We start from the raw sequence: 25,866 nt of genomic DNA, 5'->3' as shown, positions 1-25,866 counted from the left end.
TTGTTTGTTTGTTTGTGTTTTCTCAATTATTATTTTTTCCTCCTTGAACACTTTATTTTTGAAAACCTTAAAAAACCTTAGAAAGCCAGATCCTTGGCATGCAGTTGGTGGATCTATGCTCATTTAAACTATCAAAGAGTCTCGTTCAGTCATAAATCTGATTGAATTCATAACAAATATTAGAATGTATGTTTTCAGCCAAAACAGTTGAGGAACAGGTAAAATAACTGTATATTACAAAAGGATTTTTTAGGATTAAAGACTACATCAATAGAAAGAGAGATAACTGAAGAGCCATGACAGTAAGGTAATAGACTAAAATGCTCAACAGTTTTTCATTATTAAGAAATGTTATATGGTCTTGTGTATTTCTGCATTTCTTAATTCAAAAATGTCTCCCCAAGGATCCATGTTTAAAACTTCTTACGAGCAATAATGACAACACTAAAATTAAGGTTGAGGTGACACAGGAAAAATATTGCAAAGGTGACAGTTATTAAGATGCTTTACAGATTCATGTCATCTTCAGATCCTTTTCTCCAGCACTTCAGAGACGTAAAACAGTAGTCAAAATGCAGTGACAAATAACGGTAAAATGGCCCTTTTGTACCCGCAGGTCTCTTCTGCTCTATATCATCTCCGCATTTAAATTTATGACATAAAATGAGAAATAAGAAAAATAAATATCATGCAACTTTATGTGCAGAATTACGGCATCTAGGTACTGGCCTGCATGGGATTATAACTTCCCTTGAGAGTCTGAGCAGTCTGCCTTCTGCAGCCTCCTCCTGTGCTCTGGCCTTCACCAGGAAATATTCCTCCCCTGTTCCTCATACATGATGCTCCACAGCTGAGAGTCCCTGCAGCTGTACCCAACAGCCACCCATGTGTAGCAGGTTGTGCTTGTTCTCTGATGGATATAGTTTTTTTAAAAGATCCCAGTTTCTTTGTGGCTACTGAAATATCCCAGAGAATACACTGTTTGTTATAAAGATTTAAAGAAAATAAAGAAAGCCTTGAAAAGCTCAGCAAGGCTCTAGTGGAACAAATTAAAACAATTTTAATGGAATTTGAGTAGCAAAACCTCTGTTCTTTGCTTTGAAACTGTACTGGGAGTACAGAAAAATTCCCATCTACAATGTATGAAAATCTACACTAAATATGACTCCATATTTTATTTCACATATTGGTTTCCTCATTCATATGATGACAACTTAAGGACTTTTCATAGTCTGTGAATCAGTTAGCTGTGTAAATATAACATCATTTGCATTGAGGTGCTAAGATAAACTCAGGTGTCATGAGAAACAGCATGGTCAGGGCAGGTTACTCTTGTGTGCCCATTCCTCATGTAAAAAGCCTGACTCTCAAGGCATCTGCTGTAAGAAGCAATCACTGTGTCCAGAAAAATGATCAAGACTTGTAAGAACTCTAAAAGCTGCAGAAAAAAATCTGTTTTTGTCATCAGTTGTCTCTTAAACTGTGGGTGGCAGCAGTGTCCAGGCAGAGGGAATTTTTGGAAGCCTCTACTAGGGCCCTGACCTCAACTGAATGTTTCTGGAGGAGGCAGTATTAATTGCTGCCCCAAGACTGGAAGGCTAAGCTCGCAATAGGCAGACACATTAGTTTGTAAATGAAGGATTAGCTCAGGAACTCTTGCTAATAACCTAGTTCAGTAGCTCCATAATCACCACGGTGTGATGGTGAGTAATTTGCAGTGTTTGTAAGCATGAGTTCAGTGGCTGCCTAATTGACTCGGTTTCCTATTCTGGATATCTGTGCTATCGTTCTGTAAGATGATCTTTAAATAATGCTCCATGTGTCACAGCACATGTGGCATTCCTGATTTCTACTTCTCGCTTTCCTCATTTGGGTGATTTATGGGCTTGTGTAAATCAGTTTCGAAAATAAGTGGGTGCCTGTTCTTTTGCTGATTCATGCGAGCTCCCTTGTAAGCAAAGTTATGCCCTTGGACAGTCTCCATTATTCACAGGCTTTGCCTGCCTTGAATCTGAATTTGGAGGAAAGAGCATAGCTTTGCATAGATTTCTAGCCCTAACTAATTCTTTTATATTTTGTCTGCCTGAAAAGCAAGCTGAATATTTTCTGAATAAGCAGGTGTGCAAAGAATGACTTCTGTGGCAGAATCAGCATTCCTGCTGTCTTCTTGCTAAATAATTGCATGACAACTGGGGGAAGTTGAAATAAGCTGGAAGTGAAGATGTCCCTGATTTGCTCACTCCAACACAATCTGTGAAAAAGACTTGAGGTTCACCTTTAAAAATTCAAGTTCTGTTTAACTATGCTTTCACATGCTGGTTTCTAATAATGACTAAAACACATTGACCATGATGTTTTTGCAAGGGCACTATGAAAGGACAAGGCAGTATATGAAACAAGTATTTCATAGTTAACACCAAATTCCTGCACTTGTAGTGAACACAGCATGCAATGAATGATCCACAAACTATGCTGTGCTTTCCAGATATAAAATGTAAATAGAGTTTTTAAAAGTGCTTGAGGTTTTCAAACCCAGTGAGGAGATTTCCCTCGTTAGCTTTAGAAATATCAATCAATGTGTTTGAATCAGGTAGTCTAATCTAAACAATCATATATAGTAATGTTTCTCCCCAGACTTACAGTGGAGCTGGCTGTGACACAGGCAGATTAGATGGTTTAGTCGTGGTTTTTCAGTGAATCAATTCTTCTCCTTTATTGGAAATTTGACCTTCTACTTCTAAGACTTACTGAAATCAGCAGACTTCACAACCTTCTCAGAAGAGTGCAAGAATGAATAATAGTGTAAAATCAGCTTAATGAATTTGAGTAACAGGACTGGTTTGCAAAAGCGTTATTACCTAAAAATGAGAAACATGAGGTCAGCTGCAAACTAGATTGTGAAACTCTCTTTCTTCCTCTGTGGAAAGTAGTTTAAGTGATCAGAACAGGGAAAATGAACAAATTGGACTTACTGCTCCTCATGCATGGAGGGCTGGGATTTTTCAGAAGTTCACTGTACATATCGCACTCTTCTCATGCAGAGTTCTATGTAAAGTGCCCATTGACAGCAGTGGGAACAGTGTGAAATTTTACCCCACATTTTATTGATACGATCTCCCTGCAAAGAACAGAACAAAGACTCAGCTCCCGTGCCAGACAATTCACAGACTAGACACAGTGAATGGAGGGTGAGAATTGCAAAGGAGAATATGAGAGGCAGTGCAAAGACTGTAGTAATAAAATATTACAGTGTCTCACTTGTGGCATATCTACACCTTCTGAGGCTTTCAAGTGTTTTTATTTTAGTTTCATTTCACTTATTTGCCCTGATCAATGGATGGATGCAGTTCTCATTATTTTGAGAAGAAATATAGTTTCTACACAGTAAAATAATTTCAATTATTATTTGATCAATAGGAAATTCAGCACTGGATTAACAGCAGGTCTCAAATCCCAGATCCCTCCTCTATGCTCATCCTGTAGATCAGGGGTGTCAAACTCATTTTCACTGGGAACTGCATCAGCCTCGCAGTTGCCTTCAAAAGGCCAAATGTCATTTTAGGACTGTATAAATGTAATAAATGTGTATAAATGTATACAGTCCTACAATGACATTCGGCCCTTTGCAGGCATCCACGTGCCTGATGGGACCCCCAGAAAAAATGTGTTTGACACCCCTGCTGTAGACGAATGAATTTTCAACCCTACACTCCATAATCTACCTAGAAGTCCTCGCTAAAGACTTGCAAAACAAAAGTTTTGCATGTAATATCTGTTATGAGAGAGAAATAATGTAAAGGAAAGCTCATTAAAGTTTTAAAACTATCTAAGAACACAAAAATATTTTGGATCCCTTCTTATTAATATTGAACACTAGAATTTTAAAGGAGGCATTGGGAAGTGTCTTTCAGAAACATTGTGTGAAGGTATGAGGTAAATGTTCTACCATCTGGGAGTCAGTCAGGGAGTACAAGACAACTCTCAAAAGGAAATGCTGTAAATCAGGATATCCTATCCTATCCTATCCTATCCTATCCTATCCTATCCTATCCTATCCTATCCTATCCTATCCTATCCTATCCCATCCTATCCTTTCCCATCCCATCCCATCCATCTATGCCAGGCCATATGCCGCTTTAAAGCAGGCTGTGGACTGCTCTTTGAACATGCAAAACTGTCTGTGAACATCTTTTTTAGCTCATTTACAAGTGATTTAGTTCAGCACTTCAGCTGTGGTCTTTAAGGGTCAAATGTTTAATTATGTATAGAGGGTTAGCTCAATTAATTTTCATGAATGTAAGGTGACTTGCATTAACTGAGAACTGGACCTGACTGTAGTGCTCCAAACTAACTCTTAACTCCTTGATGTGGTAGGTGATAATAGAAGTCTTACAAGAAAATGCTTAACAGCAATGTTTTCATCTAATTTAGTAATGATAGCAGGTTTAGGTTTGTCATGGAAAGACAACTTAATTCTTGACAATGGAGACCCTACAGTGAACAGATTCTGATAGTTTGCAACACTAATTTGTTCCTAGCTTCCTCTAAGGACAGCTGTTTTCACCTATATCCAGAAAATTCTGATAAATAACAAATTAAACTGACATTGTCCATCAGTTATAAAGACATACAGATTAGTCTTATCAAATCAACTCAAAACTTGAAAATGCATGATGGAAAAACTCTTCAATTTTTTTTTTTTTTGCTTGCTTCAAGAGCTTTGGAATACCTATGGTGATAAAAAGTCAGAGAAGAAAATGCTATTTATTTGATAGTTTTGTCAGTGGGATGGTTAACACACTAACCAGAGAGCCAGATGTAAGATAGCTAGAAGAGTTTTGAAAATGTTTCTGCCTTCAGTAGTACTTTTGATTTATTTCTGAGAGAGTAGAGGAAGATTATAATTTCTCAACATATTTCTCTCTCCCTCTGTCTTTTTTTCATCATCACATTTACTCTTGTTATGGGTAATTCTTGTGGCAAATTAAGAAAATCTACAGTTTTCTTTTTCATGTGACTAAATAGAGTGTAACACGTAAAAATGCATATTCATTAGGTAGGGCCTTTGGTCTGTGAAGGGTTACATGTCTGGGAGTAGAGTGCTTAAAGGGCTTGCCAACATCCCATCATTCCCAATTAGTCAGAAGAATTGGCATAGCTGTGGCTTAATTAAATTTATGAACCAAATAAACTTCCTCATACCTTTGCCTGTTCTTTGTGGAATCCAAGTGCCCTTTCAAGAATAGCACATAAAACATATTTGTATAAAAGTGGGGTTTTTTTAAATTGCGTTCTATTTTTTATTAATTTCATCATCTTTAAGTTAGTCTCTAATCATAAACATTGAGAGATGTGGAAGTAGCGGTGCCCAGTAGTCTGCACTCTTACCTAGAATCACCCGATACTGGTCATGGAGGCCTGCCCACTCGATGGAGCAGATGATGCCTGACTCAGTGTGCCCAAGGCAGGCAACAAAAATATTTAGATCTCTTCAAACATGTTGGGGGGTGGGGTGGGGAAGAATGCCTTCCTGACCACAGATTTGGCAATCAGTTCACTGTGTACATGAGTAAAGAATTGCTATATTTACAAGCAATTCATTTATATCCAAAGGTACTATTTGTGTTCCAATAATTTTCTGTTCCCATTTGCCCCTTTTTAGTTAATTTTAGTGATTCAGTCTATTTACTGCTACAGGCAGACAATTTGAACCCTTCACCTTGTCTTTAAGAACTTGATATCTTCAAGCACTCAGGTACCAGCAGTTGCACTGCAGGTGGGACTGGGGTCATCTGAGCATAGCCATTTAGAAAGGAGATCTTGTCACGAACTCAGATGATTCCCACTGGAGAAGGTTTAAGAAAAACAGATGCAGATGAATCCAAAGGGAAACTCCTTTCTAAGATTTTGGGAGAGATATAACAACTTGCCCCCTTGAGACGCCTGTCTCTCACCTGGCTGTATTGCAATCACTTATTCAGACCAGGTGCTTGAATTTCTGATGGCTAATGTTGACTGGATGAGTCCCATCCTCTTTCTTATCTCTCTAGTGCTGGTGGAATCAATGTGCCTAATCAGAGTGACTGATGATCTATCCTGACTGAACAGTGAACTAGCATATTTACTCACTTGTCTCTCATGTTACGCAGAAATTATTAAACATTAAAATGCCAGTCTATGAAAAATTGGGCGAAATATTCAGAAGAGGCAGCATCTGATCCAAAGATAAAACCAGTTTCTGAACGGAGAAAATTCTGCTCCTTGGCCATGCTATTGTAAACCTAGAATAATTCCATTAACAGTAATGTGCACCAGAAAGGACTTTGGATCAATGTACTTTGCTGGCATTGTTTACATTGCCAGGAGTGACCGTATTTTGCTGTTCTTTTTTTGTTTGTCTTACAGTAAAAATCATTTTACCTCCCAACTCTGCGTTTTGCACTTTAGCTAAGGGAAGGAGAGAACTATGTTTATTTGGATGGATTTTAAGGAAAAACAAAACAAAACAGAACAATTGGATAAAAGTGATCACTGGGAATACAAAACAAGTATTTTGGTATATTTCTTATTAATTATTCTAAATATACTTTCAGTAAGAAAGTGGGGGTGTTTACTTTTATCTAGTAATTTATAGTTAATTGCACATGTTAAAATGCCATTTACATTAATGAAACATAAGGTTCTGATTTTTTGTCATTAGGTAACCTTCATTTCTTGCATGTGTTGTTTTTAATGGGACTCACTGTGTTCTCAGGAAATGATGTGCTAAACTATTTCCCTTCCAGAAAAAAAAAATAATTAAAAGTACCATCAACGTAAGAAAATTCTTCCACCCTCATTTAAGCAGACTTAAATTATGTTGCTGATGGTATTTACAAAATATCTGTGGCAAGTACAGTGTGTCTGTGCTAAAGTCAATGAAGCGTACAATGAACAGGACATAGTCACATGAGGCTTGAATTCATTCCAGTTTGTTCTCTGGAAATTTTTTTTTTTTTACTCAGATGATTGCAGTGACCAACATGTGATTTGGAGCGAGGATCACTCAGGTCAGGCCTGCATAAGCTGGTGGCAGAATGCCTGAAAGCAGTTCAGACCAGGAATGTTTGTGTGTGGTAGTTCAGAGAGTGTCACATGCAGATAGATATAAATTTTGAGAGAGTGCCAGTGCAGCTGGAGCTGTTTCATGCTGACACACTAACAAGGTGTTCTGTTGAATGGTAAACGCTCATGAGATAACACCTGAAACCTGGATACCCCTTTCCACTGAAGGGAGGACATGTGTTCCCTGCTCTCAGATGTTCCCAGAGGTATCTTCCCAGGTGTGGGTCTCTCTTGTGTGCTCAGGGCAGAGCTCAGCTTCACAGACACTGACCAGTCAACGTGCAGAGAACTTTCTTGTACTACTTAAATACATTACATATGTACATACATTATACTAATACATCATACCAATGTCCTTAACTATTTAAATAAACAATGTATTTGAAAACAAAGCCACAATGATGTAGCAATTATGGAAAGTGAGAACCTTGGGAGCTCTGCTGCTAGTCTGTGTATGTGCCTTAGATCATAGCTAAGTCTATACCGAGTTCCCTGTGTATACGTTACCCTCACTTCACCCAGGTTTTGTGCACCACTGCTAATCCATTGATCTTATTCCATGTGTTGCACAGACCACTGTAGCATTAATACAGCTTTCCAGGGAAGAGTGCTGAAGTGTTTATCACAGGGAAGCCACTGGTCATGTCCCCAGACACACACAACTGCAGAAACAGTAATACAGTAACCTGGGAACAGTTTTCATGTTTGGATGCCCCAGCTGAATTGGCAATACGGAAGTCTTAAACTGCTTCTGTATTTCTGACTCATCTTATCCAAACTATTCTGGGTGTTTCCTGAAAACAGCAGTTGAAAGCCATTTAAAACATTTCTCTAGCAACAGTGGCTTCTTTTCAGAGGCAAACTCTGCTGTCCCATCAGATGTTAATGGTGAAAAATCCTCACCCACATATACAATAGAAAGAGCACTCAAGTCTAGTATTTAATATAATTATTTAATAGCTCCCTCACATTAGTCAGACCTTGGATTCAGGAAGTTGTTAGTATTTAAAATTAAGTTGCAGCCTCCTTGTCATTAAGTTGTCCTTCTGAAGGAAGCCACACAGTACATATGGAACATATAAATAAACACAATTTATGCTGGAATATTTAGGGAAGTGAAGCTAAAGCACAGATGTATTGACGCCCTCACCTTTCTGACAGATACTTGTGAAAAAGAAATAGACATAGGGAGAAAGTATGGTGATATTAAGAAAAAGACAGGTCCTTGAGCCATGCAACAGCAATGCTGCATACCAGATGACAAGCAGGCAGATTCCCTGTGAGATGGGCTGCTACTCCTGCTGAGGCATCTGAACAGACAGCAGGCCATGACACCAATAAATAGCAGTATAAGCAGATGAACACTGGCTCCTACTACTCATATGAGACAAAATTTATAGAAAACTAGAATCATTAGGGAAGTAATTGCAGAGGCTGGCAGCCTGCCTTTGTATGAGGCTGTGACAGACATGTCTCACACAGTACACTCTACTGAAGTAGTTATTGCTTATAATGCTATTGCTTATAGTGCTATTCCTTCCCTTTCACTTAACTCAGTTAGGTAACTCATGCTGGGATGATCTTGTAACTAAGATAAAAGTGCTCTCACTTAGTGGATAGTCCATCTTTGGAAATCTGACAGCAGAATTTTTTTCTCCAATATTGTGCTGCATCTTTTCTCTGCCACCCTTCTCTTTCAACACATAGGAAGGCAGGGGGGTGAACTGCATAAGATGTACTCAGATTCCACGGAAATACCAGGGGCTTAAATACTTTAGAGCATAGGATGGGCAAAGTATATTTTGCTTTAGTAGAAATTCACTGTCACTATTTCCTGTTGGTCTCTAGTTAAGTAGAGCATTGCTGATGAAGATACAACAGCAACTCTAATTTTTCATTAAATTCTGAGGCATGTAAAGCTTGAAACAAGCTGCAGAAAAAGAATATAAAAAGAAAAAAGCGTGATACTCTGGATCTGTGGCATAGCAGCTGTATGACACTGCTGCTGGACTCTGCATTTGGTAGGAGTTAAGAAGTTAATTGACAATACACTACTGTAACCGTGTTTCTATTACTTTCACAGGGTTATGTTCACTCTAGTGGCTAATTTACTAGAACAGCTGCTTTTTTATTAAGAACCTGGTACAACTTGTTAGCCACAATAACGAGACGAAGTTTTCCACCATGTCTGGGTCATGAAACAGTAAAACAATGCAGAAATGGGACAACATGAGGAAATACTAAGTATTGAATGTTGGTAACAAGTCTTTTTGTCACTGATTTGAAAAACTAGGTTTTTAGACTTTAATAAGCAGGGAGTTCTAATTGATAGGAATTGTTGTAGCATTTTATTCAATACTGTGGGTAGTCGATAACTAAAATCTGCTGGTTTGAGTTACTGTATTTTTGTAAGACATCCATTGGTAGCATATGGTAGGTAGAACTTAAGGAAAATGTGATTTTAACATATCTGAGATGCATATTCACTTTCTTTTGCTGCTTATATTTACCTCTCCATTTATCATACTTTTGCAAAGAAGTTAGAGAACTTCAACTTGAAATGAGATGTTTACTGGATTTTACACATATTTGTCTGGTTTATACTGGCAACGGCTGCTTTTAAGCATGCATTTTGATAGAAAAACCTTGTTTGAAAGTGTTGAGGAAAATAAGGTTGTTCTTGAAGTTTGTTTATTATTAATTCTGGGATAGATGTTGATACTGTCCATTTATTAATAACACTGTGCACTGTTGTCTTCCACTAAATTACAATACTACCCTTATGGATACTGATATCTAACCCTTCACAGACTAATAATTTAATTTTGACTTACATGTTTACATTTCTTTACAGCAATATGTGAATCTGCAAAGTCAATTTACAGAACATTGGGAAAATATTGTTACCTGTTCATGGCAAACACAAACACAATCTGATTTAGCCAGCCACCTGACAACTTTCACCAGACCTTTGGAAGACACCACTGGAGACACAAGTCAACAGGTATTGGTCCCAGTACCAGAGCACTCCAATGTAAATGGAAATAACATTATTCCAAGCCTGAAGTTCTCTCCAAAGATGCTCTTATTTTGATAGATAACTAGGCAGGTATGAATCAGGTTATCATGCTGCAACAAAAATGGCTGGGAATAGAATTTTAGGCTGAATTCTGACAAGGTAAAATTAAGATTTTATTACTATTTCATCTGACATCTTGGATGTGATTAAATGCAAGACTTTAAACCGTGTAATGTAGAGGGCTGTATTTAAAATACATACCTGGAGTCCCTTTAATATCAATAAGTCTGCAGTTTCAGAAACCTATGCAACTAATCCCAAATTAGGTGTCAAAAACACATAAAATGAGTTGTGCTCCAGAAATGCCAGTTACAGTCCATTTGGTACAAATTTGGTCTAGATTGCAAGCTCAGCTGTCAATATTGATATAAAAAAAAAAAAAACAAAAAAAAATTAGGTAAGATGAACCTAATTCCCCTTAATATGAATGACGCCAGATAGACCACTCAGATATCAAGAGGCTCTGCATTAATATTTTGAGGAAAGATATTTGAAGAATATTTTTTCATTCATGTACACATGTACAAATTTCTAAAAGTCACAACATGCAGTTCTGAGACATAGAAATAATTTAAGACTTGAGAAGAAATGTTTCAAAAAGCACAAAAAAAAAAAGAGATATAAGCTATTATTATTTTAAAGTACAATTTCCATCTGAAGTAGCAATATTTATGAGGTGAAGTCTCAGAGGAGAATAAGGAGTCACAGTTCAACCCCAGAAAAAGACAAAATGTTTTTTTCATTATAAAGACCACAGAGAAAAAAACGTGGACAAAAAGACGTGTGTATTTTCTCCAACTGTATCCACTGGTCTAATGGACAATGTTACTTCTTCCCAGGAACTTTGTTTCACTGGAACTACAGTCAAACTAAGTTATTTTTCCAGTTTTCAAGACATGAATAATCAGGAGAACACACTGGATTCTCTATCTGACTGAAGCCCTTCCACAGCTATCAGTGCAAATGAAACTACAGGGAGAATATGCACCTAGCATGATTTGGCCCTGAAATGGCACAAAGAGCCAACAGTTTGACCATGGCACAACCAGTGCAACTCTTTCCAACCAGGACAGTGTGTTAATGGCATACCTTTCATGAAGGAGTTTTGAAGTGCTTTCTAAAAATTCATTAACTGAGCCACTCAGCACTTAGCATGATTAGGTCAGATTGGAATAATTTCTTCAATACTGAAATACAACTTCCACAGTGACAGCATGGGGGAAATGTATGAGGCCTTATTCCTCTCTCAGTGATGGGAATTTCCAGTTGTGTTCTCCTGGAAATGACTCAGATATGGGGTCTGCTTCTGACCTTCCCCAGTGCCTCAGCTCTTGGTCTCTGCTCTCAGTTGTAGGCAAAGAGCTGGCATTTTTCCAGAAATTGTTTTCATTTCTCCTGGGGAAAAAACTCACGTGCCTAGACATTGATATCAACTGGTCACAGCCTCCACTTCATACTCCCTTTAAGAATTAGCACTTCTGTGCCTCCCACAAATACAAAGCTTATAAAGCTGGTGCTGAAAATCACTACCAGTGAGTTCCTCCTTGGGAAGCACTCAGAAAGCATTGACCTAATACAAACCTTATCTTCAAGAATTGATAGAATCATGACAGAAGATGACATATTTTCAAGTTTACAAACTTAGAATAAGTAAGATCTTGCTATCAGAAGTCATCCTGTTTTTTTGGTTTTTGTTTTGGGGTTGTTTGTTTGTTGCTTGTTGTTTTTGTTTGTTTGTATGTTTGGTTTGTTTTGTTGTTGTTGTTTGGTTTTTTTCTCTCCCTGAACAAGAGTTATGAAGATATACAGAGAAACTGCTGTAGTTTTGCTAAAATGCATGACTTGTTGCTTTTGCTGTGCAAGCTGATCAACAGCAAAATTCCTGGTCAAAAGGCTTAAATTCCAGTTCTGATATATATTATCCTGAAGGCAAAGCAGGGCTGGACAACATTTTCCTCCAGAAAGAGAGTTGTCTCGTTTGGTTGGTTTCAATTAACAACTTCCTTGAAACATGTTGACCTTTCTGGTGTAGTACACTTTCAAGTGAAATGCAGGATGCCAGTCTAATCCACTCAGAGCCAGAATAGTTTAACCAATATCCGTAGGGCACACATCCTGTGACTTGATTTAATCTTATGATCGGGGGAGTGTCACTTGATGTGTTAGGTGCTGAAGACTTACGAGGCCCTTGACCTTTTTCACAACTATAAGACTTCCTTGTTCTCAGAACAAAGAGACTGATGATGAAAAGTGGTGGTTTTTTTTTTTTTCATTTTGTTAATTAGAACACAAAGCAGATGAGAACTAGCAATGATTATACACCTAGAAAAACATATTTTAAAATTAAGGATTTTAAGAAGCCTCTTTTCAAAATCAACTTGGTGATGTTCCAGGAGCAAACAGTTAGTGATCTATGCTGCATTTCATTCAAGTAACGATATTTGCATAGCGAGCTGAGCATTTCCACAACTGGTATAGAGAACTGTTGGAAACCACTACTTGTCATAATTTCTGCTATTCAAAGTGGTGAACTGCTCTCCAGGAGTAATGTTTTTTCTGCCGCTACTTCAAATTGTAATGTTTATAGGGAAATAATATTAGCTTTTTATTTCATTCAGCCACTATAGCTGCTGAATTTCTTGCACTTTTCTAAGCCTTTCTTTTGGAATATCTGGTAAAATAAAAATAATGTGACCTTTGTAATGATTAATACACAACTCTCACCATCTATGTGACTCTGTAAAGCATTTTATTAAGCACGTATGTGCATATTTCTCTGCACAGGTACCTCCACATAAATGAAATATTTCAGCCATTGTTCAGAAATTGAGCCTAATTCCCAGAACTCTCCATGGCATCGAGTTCCCTCAGTGTAACACTCGCTTTGCCACCTGGAAATTGTAGAGGTATTGGGAAAGACAGAAAACAGAACAAAATCAAAAATGCCTTCTTTTCACATGTCTTGGTTTATTACTCTAGAATTCAAAGTAGATGCCTGAAAAAGCACTGTAGTATGGACCATCTCCAAAGACAGTGAGTGTCTTGGAAAACGCAGACCTTCTTCCAGGTTCCAGAATGGCTGGGACACAAAGTGTCAGTAAACAGAGTGTCAGAAACAGAGATGGAGAATCAGGGCCCTTCCCTCCTTCAAACTCTTGTAAAGACCGGGAATGTACATGTAGTTGTACATCTTTAGTCTGTTTCAGTTTCAATAGTTTGCCATGAGTGGTGTATTTTTAGCCTAGGAAATTAGGTTTATGGGATTACACCGTTAATTAGTCTATCAACCACTTTCAAGTAATATCAAGAGTCAGGTCATGTCTCCAAGGCCTTAATTGCTATTACAGGTTTGAACAATGTATGACCCACGGCAAACTCATGGATAGAACAAAGCTGAAGAAACCTATCCAGAAAGGCTGAGCTGCACAATTCTGGTATGGCAAAGCAAGAGGTAAAATCTGAATTACTTATTTTACTTTAAGATAGAGACTTTTAGCTACAAAGTTGACATTTTCAAATATCTATCAAACCTTTAATTCTGATGGAATGATTTCAAATACATTTTAATGGTCAAGGGTTTGTTTGGTTTTTTCACATTTATTTAGAAACACTGTTTCACTACTGATAAAAACACATAGTGATCTGAATTTGCTAATGAATCTTAAACATAAACGTAAATATTATTGGAAAAAGCTTCCAGTAAAAATCTACCTGTACAGCTGCTTTCTCATTTTAGTGGTTATCAGGTACATAAGAAATGTCACACTGTTTCCAGGCTACATTATAATACTGAGTCTGCTGGTAATAGACTTTGTAATGATTTACTCATTCACTCACTCACTCATTCATTCATTCATTCATTCATCTACTGAGATGAAGTAGTCATGTGGCTTGGACCTCACTTTGTTCTAGCAGCAGTATATAATTAAAGAAAGTTGTTCAGCTTTCTTAGGCACCTTTTGAGAAGTCTTTCAATTTCTGTATTATTTTGAGATCTCTACCTGCAATCTGGACTCCTGCTGATGTTAGGAGGCATTCGGTATTCTGAAAGACAATATAATATAGACTGAATTTTATTTTGTATATCCTCAAAAAGTGTAATCCTATTACTCCCAAAGGCCAATTTCAAATTTTGCATGGTTTGACCTAGAAAATAGTGATCTTTCTGTATACATAAGGAGGTTTTCTTACATTTGTGAGGCCTATATAACTGTATTTTGCATAGATATGTTTACCTTTGTCTGCTAATACATGTCTCATACTTTGTTTTTGACATTATTTTTGGCTATGTCTGGTCAGTGCCATGTAGGGATTTACACAAGAGTGAATCCCAGATCAGCATTGGCATAATTCTATAACCAGCACAGCATAAGTGCTAGTACAGTTATGTGGCTTCTGATTTGACACCTCGCTTGTGTGACAGTAGCTGGGGTATCTTCTCACATCCCAGCATAGCACAGTGTAAATATAAACCTTTCACTGATATATCTGTACCTAGGTTCAGAACAAAAACATTACCTGAACAATCTTAATAATAATAAAAATTAATAATATAAATAATAAAAATATTGAAAATATCCTGTTCAGAAAACAGATATGAAAATTGCATGCCAGAAATGAACTCACGCAATCCTTTGGCAAGTGTGAATGATCTTGTTAAGTAATCACTGCTGTTTCATAAGGTCTCTGCCCCACTCATTTTCTCACAAATAGACATCTAGGGAATTTCAGGGGACAGAGAGTGTTCATCGTAATCTAAATCTTCAGAGAATTTTGTTGTTAGATTTCAAGGCTCCATCGAACTGAGATTTTATAATTACACAATACAGATTAGATGGGGTTGGCAGTTTATTAGATAGGAAAAAGTATGCCCTTGCAAATATGAGGGTACTATGCTTCGGACTCTGCTTGGAGGTATGGCCCTTCATTAAAGGAGTTTAAACAGTTTTTTAAAGATAAATAGATATTCTTGCATTTTTCTCCCTTAAAAATAAACGAAAAACAACAACAAAAAAAATGAGCTATATTAGCTGAAATTAAAAACAAACAAACAAACAAAAACACAACATAGTCTGAGAAGAAAATTTTCATAGTAATTTTGGGAAAACTATAAAAAAAAAGAAAACCATGGAATCTTATGGTATAAAATTTTGAGCAGTATTACTGTGATGAAATCATGACTATTTGATCATATACAGGTAGAATTCTTGTCTTCTAAAAATGTTATCATAAATGGTTAACTACGGTATTAAAAAGTTTGCAAGTTATATGTGAGGTTGTGAAGAAATCATCCTAGTTTCTTACACTTTCTGGTATGTTTTGCGTAATAAGACTTTTTGTTCCGTTAATAGTTTTGCAGGAAGAAGTTGATTTATATGGGTTTTTTTTAGTGGTTTCCTCAAATGTTAGGCACATCATCATTCCAAGTCTCCCCACTGAGTGCTTGCTTGCTAGTATTGGAGACTTGCAACAAAACAGAGTTGCAACAACTAGAATTTGACCTTCAATACACAGATGCCCATATCCTTTGAGAGACATGCATTTAATATAAGTTTTTGTTATATATTTTTTTTTTCTTTTTCTCAGGTGGAAGCATTTCTTTTTGCTTATGGAAACTGTGTTTGACCTTTACAGTAGGAACTAATGAACCTGTGCTGGCCAGGGGCCAGAGCTCTTGGTCCAGCATGGAGGGCAGCTGCCAGGATGGCATCTTCCAGGCAAGGAAATTACATGATCACACTGCCACCTGTTTTCAAAGAGCTACATTGGTTGCTGGGTTGCTCGTTTGTCAGGTCACCTTGTTGTAGCACGGCCAAATCATGCTGGGTCCTGAGCTCACTGGCTTTCCAGCACCCTGGGTGCCTTGGGCAGAGCCTGCCTGAGGCTGGCCAAACAATTGACACTAGATGTAGGAAATCTGATGCAATCTCTTAAGAATAGTAACTTAAAAATGTCAGGAACCGGTTTTTTTTTTCCTCCCTTTACATGTAGATGTCAGCGACGACAAAGAGAAAGAGGCCAGTGATGCCAAGGAGAGTGTCAAGTAGTTGTACTAAAGCACAAACTGATTTCAGCAAGCTGCACATAGTTTCTGCTCATACAACAGCAATTTTTGACTGGGATTTACTGCACGAGATAAAAGAGAACCCTGTATCATGAGTGTGCTGAAACTAAACTCCCAGCACAGCTGATGTGCATGTCCGATGCATCTGGCTGGCTGGTTAGGAATGCCTTAGAAACACAATGCTTGGTTAGCCAAACCAACAGCATTTCCTATGAACTCATCTCCATGAGGCTGGGAACAAGCTCTGGCTTTTCTGTTCATGTCTTGTGATAGCTTTATCAGAAAACCAGCTGATGAAGAAAGAATGGGTCCTGGTTGGTGGTTTAAATATTAAAACTGTCCTTCTGATATCAAGCAAAAAAATCTTCTCTGAGTGGCTTTGAGAAAGTTGGTATTTGGAGTTTATGCTTGCTCAGAAGCAGATGCATCCAGAGCTGCATGGAGCAAGGTAAAAGTAATGTAATAGGAAGAAAAGATGGGTTGTGCAGTGGCTCTCCTACTTCGTAGTTTAGACCACTCATTGCACCACACAGTTACAAAGTGGAAAAATCTGAAGCTCTCGAGGTAAATCTACCCTTGGTCACATCTACATTGGGAACATGAGGAACTCCCCCAAAGCGCTGCACTAATACTGCAACAATGTGCAGTGCCGGTGGAATGCAGCTGGTGGAACAGAAAAGCTACAGCTGTGGTGCCAGCTGCACTTCATACTTTTTCTAACCCTGCACGAAGTTCAGCTATCAAGATTCTTCTTGCAATGTCAGTAGCTGCGCCTATTTGCAATATGCATTTACAGACACTTTTTCCTTTTCTGTTTGGTCAGAGCTCATAACCCTTCAAATGCAGGAAGGCTTCCCCAAACTGTCAGAAATAAGGCCACTTGACTTGAAGGGTTCCCCTCAAATGAAACATTTCACACTAAAGCAGAATGAAATAACACTGCTTGCACATTGCTGGCTTCCCCCATCCCCAGCACACATACACACTTTTTGACTCAGCAACCATGCTGAAAAAGATCCATTATTTGTGTAGCTCTAGAATTTAGAGTGAGACCCACAAAGGACTCAGGTTACATCCATGCGTGCACTGCGGGCAGACACAAGCAACCTCTGTCCACACTCTAAGCTCACAAAAAGCCCACGTGACTATAGTTTAGTGAGTCACTGAACCTCAGCTAACATGCTCTGCTGAGACGAACAAACAAATATTCTAACTGCAGGGTAAAACCTTTAAAAATGTGTTTACTGCTGCCACATTTCTTGGTATCCAATCAAGTGTTTATCAGCACTATTTTGTGGTAATGTCTAGAAACCCCTGGCTCCTGCTGTGTTAAGTAGAAAAAAAGAAAAGAGAAAGACGCAGTTCCTACCCTTCACAGTTTGTGTTCTAGCAAAAGGTAGAAACAACCAGAAGGTAGAAGGGATAAAATAAGCTGTTGAATTACTCCAGGGTCACCTTTGCTTTGAACAAAATGGTGCCTGCCTATCCCATCATCTTCCTGCATTTTCTTTGGGATGATGCAAAAGGAGTCTTTTCAGGATTTAAATCATACATAAAACATCTATGGGACTAGGCAAAGCAGTAAGAACAACATTCATTTTTTGGCCTTGGTAATTACGATTTATTCATTCTTACTTTAACCTACCCTTAGTGGAACTGGAAAGTAAAATTTAATGCATATGTGCACTTCCAAAACAGTAGAGCAGATTGTGGAAACTGCATCATCAAAGCTTTTCTGAAGCAGAGCTAGCCTTTCCCCTTTATGCCTTAGTCTCTTGTTACACATATGTTATGTTACATATTAACTGAAGTTGTGGATGATTATGGAAAGCTGCTATCCTCTGGGTCGAAAGAGTGGCTGTTTATGGGAGATGATGCCTGAAGCTGCTCATAGAGGGCATTACCACCCAGCGAGAGCAATTTTTTTTCCAATCCAATGGGTATTCTTGTGCTTACAAGCTAAATCCTCTTTGTAAATAAAGTGAATAGTGCTTTTGGATGTATAACTCTCAAAAACTAGAAAGGGCTGGGTAATTCCAAATGGGCGGTGCTCAATACTTCCTTGAAATGGGCCTGTTAGTGAGCTCCTTGAAAAGCCCCAGACAATAAAATCACAAGTCAATTTTAAAAGTCTCCACCTAATTGAATGTACATTTTATTACATCCTTTAAAATAAAAGCAACAGTAAATGATCATATGCTCTGAAGTTGCTTGGATATTACAGGAATAAGCCCCTGCATACTTATTATCAACACTTACTTCCCCAGTGCCCTCTAATCCTGAGCAGTCATCTGCTTTATTGCTCTCTTTTCAGAGCTCATGGCAGCATGGCACAATCACTCCACTTGCCTTCCAGACAGCTTGATACCAGTTGTTTTGGGATGTTGTCAATGAGGGAAGCATTCCTGTGTAATGACTTCAGGACTGAGTCTGAGGTAGATCCTTGCTCAGAAGGAAATCAGAGTCTTTGATTACATACCTAATTCTGTCTACAGATCTGTTATTTATCCCTCAATACTGAGTATTACATTGGTTTTAAAAATAATCCCCTGGACATAACTCTGAACAATCTGTTCAAAGCTTTTAAATTAGCTTTGCTTTGAGTAAGGCTGGTACTAAATGACCTCCAGAGGTCTCTTAAAAAAAAATATTCAGTGACCCTGTGTTGTTATCATGTGGCCCATGAACTTTTTGTAAACTTTCAGGCATGTTTGCACATTGTTGTGTATATGAATGACAAATCTAAAACTAAAACTAAAGCTGATCTTTGCCAATAAATCTACATGGCATAGAGCATCATTTCACAGACATACTGACTCCAGTCCCAAAGCATTAGAAATATTGCTTATGATCCAATCTGATCACGCGAGGATCCTTGAGATCTTATTGTACAGCTTACTATTCAAGGCACAATGGCCTAGAACAACTCTAGGCCTCCAAAAAGCAAGGACAAGCTGTTGCAACCATTGCAACCAAGGTTATCTTTTCTTCTGCACCTGTTGTCCAGTGGTGCAAATGCCACCCTTTTTTTCAGTCTTCCCTCTGTTCAGCCTGGAGAACTCCAAGTCCCACCAATATTTGGTCATGCTCTGCTTAACACAACAGGAACAAAAGGCACTTAGCACTTCACTTTTTGATACCTCATAGTGTTGGGCCCTGTGTTACATCATGTATTACATTACCTTATTGTCAGGAAGCACTTAAATTCCTGCTGATTTCAAGGAGTGTATATTCGTAACCAGTAAACAGAGATACACAAAGAGTTCGAATAAGCAGTTCCGTTTTCCCACAACCATGAAAAGACCTCATAATATAGATTTGTAAAGAATCCTGTCTACAGGTATTTACTACAGGTATTTGAAGATTATTTTACACATAATTTACAAAGAGCTTTGTTTTACTGGATTTTCATAGGAATCAAGAAACCTCACTGGATGCGGCATCCTGGTTTTAGCTAGGATCACAGAGGCTATGTCTCTAGCAGTTGACTAGCACAAAATATAGAATTAATCCCACCAAACTTTTGTCATCCAGAAGTTAGGCGTCTCATCTGTGTTACCCACTGAGGACTCCTTTACAGTTTGTGCAAAGAAGGTATCTTAACTAGGCAGAATAAATATTTGCCTGAAAGTATCCAGTTCTCTCCATTGACTACAGAGAAAGAATTGACTGTATGAGACAAATATCTGACATTTAATTCACTGGGAAATCACTTAAGTTTCTATGTGCGTTATCTGAATGTGCTCAAATGAAAAAATATGCGAAATAAGCTAAAGGAGATTTGGATATGTGAAAGGATTTATTTTTCAGTTTATTCAAATATTGAACTCTTTACATTAATCTGAGTTGAACGGCTATACTTTTGTCAATACACAGTGGAAAACAGCACTGCAGTTTCTGGAGTTATTGCTATTTTAGTAGACAGCAAGAGCTGAGCGTCCTCAATAACACTCAAGATAAGCCCTTTAAAGTAGTTATTTAAGACATAAGATTCAGGAGGTTTCTATGGAGATGGCTCTTTTTGTGTAGGTGTATCAAAATAAGCATTTGCATCAAAGGAGAGTTCTGGAAAACGGTTGTTACAAATTCCATGTTTTTTGATCCATAGCTTGTCATATAGTATAATATTATATCCCTGATCTTAATATTGAAGCCAGAAGAAGTAGTAGGATTTCACCAACTCTGCAAATCAGATCATGCAGATTAAATTCAGTCCCATGAAATCCTGCCTTACAGCAGAAATATCTTCACTCTACTTACATCCCAGAAAACAATCCAGAGCATGACCGATGCTGGCTCCTTTCAACATTGATGTTAGGTCCTTCCTTCCCGCTTTCTGCAGCTTTCTTTAGCAGGTACCATACAGCACTGATGTTTGCTCCAAGCCACCCCACTTAGTGAGACAGGTGTCCATGTCCTGTCCAAACTCTGTCACAATTTCTGCAAATTCCCTAAATCCTGCCTAATCCCAAAGTCATTGGGGCTTTGTAATGAAGCCAAGATGTGGTGGTGCCCCACACCCCTGCACCTGCATGATGAGGTGAAAGCATGGACATCCCTCAGCATCTCTGTCAGCATCTCAAAACTACAGCACCCATTTCCCTGATATAAATCCCAGCTATAAAAATGCAGAGTAGCCTGCTTGGGCAGATGTCCCATCTTGCTGACAAGCTGTCACAGAGGTGAGAACACTGGCAAGGGGAACTGTCTGACAGGGGTGCAGTGCCTGGCGGGTGCTGCTGTGGCTGTGTGACCTCCAGCACCAGGCACGGGTGAGGATGGAGCTCTGCAAGACACTCTCTTCTCCCATAGGCACCAAGTTCAGATGTTTCTTTCTCCCTATCAGTCACAGAGACTCTGCACTTTTTCTGACTGCATCTTTGGCTTTTTTACCTTGCATCTCTAAGATCCTCTGCTGCTTTTCTCACTTTAGAACTCACATCTTTGCAAAAGTGTAACCTGAAAATTCCCTCTGATTCTGAGTGCCTGCAAATGTGTTTGGGATGGTGTGACGCAGATGGGGGCACACTTGGGATTGAGGCATCTACTGGTTAAGCTCTTTAGGTCCATTCAGAAACTTAAATATTTGAACAGCTATCTCAATGAAGGGCAAGGGGTAACACCCCTCTGTTTTTCAGAAAAGAAAATGTTTTCAGGCTGCAATGTTTTTCTAAACCCTATTAACCATACTTCCTAGTGAAGTTAGATAGCCTGCAGATTAAAGTTCAAGAAAGTGTATTTGCTGAACCCATGAATATATGAACATACTTTAGGGTATTGATTTGCTGTCATCAGCTACTGAAAACCAGAAAAGCATTTTACTTTAAAAAAACAGAGGTTTAATAACTTGCTATACCTTTAGACCTCCTCCCTGAGTTAAAAATTAACCACTGTAGTTAACGAATGTCTATCAGCTAGCAGCAAGTTCACTCCAAATATTCAAATAGAATTGACATCTGATCCACAGCAATTTCAGCTCACGTGATTACAGACATCTACCAGATCAGATTCAGGTTCAACTTTCACTGTTCACTGCCACTAGGCTAAGATTTACTCTTGACCCAAATTTTTCAGCTGCTCACATAGAAAAGAAATGGATAGATTCAAATTCAAAACAGGACTATGTACCTATGGTATAAATAATATCTAAGAATTTGTGACATCAAAAAAGAAGTAGAAAATCTACATATCAAGACAAGCACATGAAGGATTTAAAGAAAAGCCCTAAATATTTTACATATACACAGATGTCACAGTAAACATACTCCAAAGAGCACTAAGGGAACTAGTTAATGGAATGTTCAAGAAGAACATCTTGTACATTTTACTGAAAGAACATTACATTGTCTGGAAGAACAGTTTGAAGGAATGATTAATACTATCACTGGCTTCTGTGAAGAATGATTGCGGGAGTCTAATTTGATTAACCAAAATGGCATACACTGTATCTAGATGGTATTAAAGATAGTATAAAGAAAAGAACGCTGTATATATGCATAAAAAGGGAGTATTAATTACCAGTTAAAATACATATTAAAATGGATAAGAAGCACTTGAAATGCATCAATTTTTTTTTTTTTAATAGCTAAGGTTTTTTGGGTTGTACAATAATCATTAAATGAAGTTACATAGTAATACATGGAATGTCTGTTTCTTTCATATACCAAATCAGAGCTGTAGAGATTATTGCAATAACTATAACATGTTTTCTAGTGTGAAATAAATAAGCCTTAAGAGTCCCATTATTTCATGTCTCTGTGTGGGGATTTATGCACATCCTTCTCAGCACCATTAGCAGAGATAAAACTTATGTATGCAAATCCTAAGATAGCACATGGAGAATAGACTGGTAAATTTTGCAGAATAGCTATTACCCTGAAATTATAGGGAAAACACAAAAAGGAACTCTCTGGTAAGAAATTAAGTATTCTGGGCTTGATATTTATGCCCAGAGCACAGCAGATGGGAAAAAGTATAAATTGTAAGATTAAGATGTAAAATAGTACAATAGAGAATGTTTGTCCCTGTACTCCTGTCATGGGCTGGCAATGCCAGAGGGCATTGCAGATATTAACTGAAAGCATGTTAATCTGAAGGTGTGCTGAGTGGGAACAAAGAGCTGTATTCAGAAGATGTGCCATAGGTACCTGATTCAGTAGCTGGAGTTGCTCTGGGATTTAAGGTCAGGAGGGTGATGAGTGAACCAAGCTCTTGACCAGGGCTGGCACACCCCAGTTTCCTGCAGAAGCAATGGAGAGGCACAAGTATAGTAAAATTAGGTAACCCAACTCCTCCTTATATATTGCAGGATATAGTTTTAGTCTGTGGAAAGTTATGTTACAGAAAATATTAGAGGAATAAAGATAAATGTGCTAAGCACCCCCATCTCTGTATAGTCTGTTCCCCAGAGTAGTTCATGAAGCTCAGGATTCCCAGTACCACTCTGGGCTTGGGGCACATGTTGCTTTGCTTGTGCAGTCTCTCCCACTGCTAGGCTTTGCTGTTTATGGGTAACCACTTAGCAGAGCCCCTCTATACCTCTTTTTTCATTTCTCATTGCCCCTTACTCTGGAGTTGAGCAATGGCTAAGATCTTTTACCTTATTTTTGCTTTTAGGATAGCTTTACATTCAAGATCTCACCTTGCCTGTGAATCAAACTGTGCATGCCGTTCTTTTGTGTACGCCTTAGATTTTTTTCCAAGAGATGATGGGACACATTTTATTCACCTGCAACTGTACACAGAGCTGGGCAAATACTGCATGTGTCTTTCTGGATGACAAGACAATAGTTGATGCCAGAAAGCATCTCTGACACCTTCTCCTTTATTAATTATGGTTTTATGTAATTAATGTAAATAATGTTGATTTAGTATATCATGTAATTGTAGTACGTTGTTAATTGTATCATCTGGAGAGTTACTGAATATGAAAAAAGATGGTGACTTTGTTTTCCTGATCAACCAAATGATTTTAAACAATATATGTTTAGACAACCTCTGATTTAGGGACGGTGGGAATGTTGTTGATGTCAAGTTAGTTTCCTGGAAGTTCCTGTTCTGCTGTGAAAATTAAAGCCGAGGAACCACAATAGCCCTACTAGATTTTCTATCATTATATCTGTAACAGAATTAATCTTGTAATAGACTATAGGGCACATTGACAGGTACCAGAGCTCAGTTGTACCGGGAATGGTGCAAAAAAATGACAAAAGGAAACTCCTTGTTCCTGAGCTGCTAAATAAATATCCTGATATGCAACACAGCTAAGCGGAGCAGTTAACAGTTTCAGTAACTATTCATCCCTCTAGTATATAACATTAATTAATATTTATTTTAAAAGTAATAATTTTATTTGGCAAGTGCCAATGGTCTTTCCAGTTTTTCTTTAGCAAGAATAATTTCAAAGTTCAGATAATATCTACTTCCCTACTGCTTCTGTTAATGGAGAGTGCGCCTACTATCGTTTTGAGTTACGAAATTTAATTGCCCAGAGTGGCAGATACTTATTTTCAACAGCTGCTGAACAAACTCTTTAAAACGCTATAATTGTATATACAAGAATATTTAATGTATGCCTTGTGGCATTAAAAATGTAAGTGTATGTGAGAGAGAAAAATCTCATGGGCCTTCTGAAACATCTTCATTTGGGGAGGGACACATCTTGTGCTTTATTCTGTTCTCCCATTTATTATAGACAGAAGTACTTCATTTACATGGACTTTTCCTCATTTGCACAAGTAGCAGTGAAAGACGTCTTCAACTCTTCCTTTCATGGGCTTCTTTTTCAATGAACATGAACACCTGAATACCACGCCTTCTTTAGTAGTCACTGTGTAGTGTTTGTTTGTGTGAGAATCACTATGTATTTTCTCCCTAGAAATATTTTCATCTCATAGTTTGTAGTTCTACAGACAAATGAACTTTTTTCTCTTACAAGAGATACAGCCTAATATCTGCTACCACAGACTTACTTGATATCCCATCATATGTTGTGCAAGTGACCTATTTGAATAGGTTTTTGACTACAGCAGACAAATACTATGATAAAATCTTCACAATAAGGCATACAGAAATTATCTACTGCAGTAGATAATGCATTGATTTCTGGGTGGTGGCTAGGGATTGCAGCACTTACTCTCCTCCATAATTCCCAGAGGGCTCCCAAAGTTGATGGCTCCCATCAGTCTGGCTGAGGTTCACTATAAGCTGAAGAAAAATCCAGCAAAGCTTAGCATGAAATAGCTGTGGGCAGAAAATAGTACAGTAGCAAATAAAGGTTTTAACCATTTGACTATTAGGTAAATCAATCAAAAAGTTTGTACTACCATTAGCAATCTGGACTAAGAAGCAGTTTGCACTAAATATCAGGAGCTGAAAACTGAGACATGACTTGTGGTACTCCACAGACGAAAGAACTGAGACCTTTTGCCCTGGAGGGATAGATATACGAAAGAAAAGTAGTTATCTGATATCAAAGAGTACTGTCTAGATTACAGCAGCAAGATAAAGCTGCTGAAGTGCTGAAACTCTCTGAATTAAAAAAAAAAAAAAAGGCGTTTGGCCTACTCTGTGGGGGCATGCCTTTTCCATTATACAGTTCACAGAGTTATAGTTTAGCTACCTAGGCATGCCCTCTTTTCAGTGATAGAGTCAGTGACTTTCCTAACCTAGGTCATATAAATGCTGCCAGGGGATCCATTAAGTGCACAGTGTAATTCCCAACGTTCCCAGAGAAGAACTGTTTTTTTTCCTTAGCTGTATATTTGCTGTCGATGAACTTCGGCATTGAGGGACTTCGAGGATAACAGCTCTAAAATTAACTCAAAGGTTCAACAGAGAGCCAAGTAAAGATTTCTTGCTTAGTAGAAGTTCTGAAAATAGAAAGAGATGTCTTAAACAGGGTGTTTTCGCTGATCAGCAACCACAGGTTTCCTGTCCCCTTCCGCTTTGAAGAATCCTGATAGAAAAGAAATCATCCAGATGAGCTTGTGAAAAAAAAAACAAACCAAACCAAACCAAAACAAAAAAAACCAAAACAACAAAGCAAACAAACTCAGCGATAAAAATTTAATTGGAAGAAGTTTTTCTCTTCCACCCTTTATAAAAATCCCTAGGTATT

The 25,866-nt window shown here is 38.0% G+C and overlaps 1 long non-coding RNA gene across 1 annotated transcript; it reads left to right on the top strand.

The window, feature by feature from the left end:
• The first annotated feature begins 1,307 nt into the window (after positions 1-1,307).
• Positions 1,308-25,800, top strand: LOC110364688 (uncharacterized). Its single transcript, XR_002423613.2, has 3 exons — positions 1,308-1,703; positions 9,959-10,108; positions 13,531-25,800. It is a non-coding gene; the product is annotated as an uncharacterized LOC110364688 (long non-coding RNA).
• The last annotated feature ends 66 nt before the right edge of the window (positions 25,801-25,866 follow it).

This window comes from Columba livia, chromosome 1 (genome assembly GCF_036013475.1).
Source record: "Columba livia isolate bColLiv1 breed racing homer chromosome 1, bColLiv1.pat.W.v2, whole genome shotgun sequence".
Classification (NCBI taxonomy): Eukaryota; Metazoa; Chordata; class Aves; order Columbiformes; family Columbidae; genus Columba; species Columba livia.
Note: the sequence above shows the minus strand (reverse complement) of the source record. Positions and strands in the feature narration are given on the sequence as shown.